The following is a 1,291-nucleotide window of genomic DNA, read 5'->3' on the forward strand; positions in this document are numbered from 1 at the left end:
ACTAGAACTGAACTAGAACTGAACTAGAACTGAACTAGAACTGAACTAGAACTGAACTAGAACTGAACTAGAACTGAACTAGAACTGAACTAGAAATTAACTAGAAATTAACTAGAACTGAACTAGAACTAGAACTGAACTAGAACTGAATTAGAACTGAACTAGAATTGATCTTGAACTGAACTAGAACTAAACTAGAATTGAACTAGAACTGTACTCTTAAAAACTCATTGTTTGTAAATCCTTCAACCATTTGGATATCACTATTTATAAGGGTTATATGGTCAGGCATGTCCTATCTGCAATGGCTTATTTGTTTTATTTATTTTGACATAGATTAAGGTTTTGTAAGTGGAATATAGCAAATGAGTTAATGTATTCGACCGTATTATTTGCATATTTTGCAAACAAATCATAAAGTGCCCTTTGCACTATAACCTGGAGTTATTTTTCAACTATATACAACTGAATTTCTACTACTTACAAAATAAACAAACAAAATGTTAGATGTGCGCAAATATTTTCCATAACTGCACTATCAACGTTATGATTTTCACCATCATTATCATGATCCTCTTTAAGTCTAAAGTCATCATCCTTGTCCTCTTGAATAAATGAACATTTTATTATTATTATTTTTTCATTTCCGTAAGCTTCGCGCAACGTTTCTTAACTACATGCTTCATGTAGTTGCAACAGTTTATAGTAGTACAAATATTGGTGGCAAACTAAATTATTCTAAATGAAAGTAAAATGTTTCCCAGCAATTCAGTTGCTGTTGCTCTTGTTCATTGTTGGATGTACATACAGACATATACAGTAAATTTATTGTACATATACATATATGAATGTACATACCAAGCACTTACTTGTACACATAAAGTGTTTAGAAATATTCCTCCTTCGAAAAATATGAATAAAAGTGTGTCTTGGTAAATATTTGCATATTTTTAGTATATTATGGCACATTGACGATGATGAGGTTTTATGCATAAATTCACAAAAATAATGTATACTAGACACTTTCAATAGCTCAAACTATTTCACATTGTACATAAATATTTTTTAACTAAAATATGAAAAGCTATTATTATTGGTGTTTTAAAGTCAAAGCTAATAAAGATGGATTTATTTCTATTTGTGTTTAAATTAAAAGTTGCTGTAATTATTTTATGAAATTGTTTGTTCTGTTCTAGTTCTGTTCTAGTTCTGTTCTAGTTCTGTTCTAGTTCTGTTCTAGTTCTGTTCTAATTCTGTTCTAATTCTGTTCTAGTTCTGTTCTAGTTCTGTT

This window comes from Lucilia cuprina, chromosome 4 (assembly GCF_022045245.1).
Source record: "Lucilia cuprina isolate Lc7/37 chromosome 4, ASM2204524v1, whole genome shotgun sequence".
NCBI lineage: Eukaryota > Metazoa > Arthropoda > Insecta > Diptera > Calliphoridae > Lucilia > Lucilia cuprina.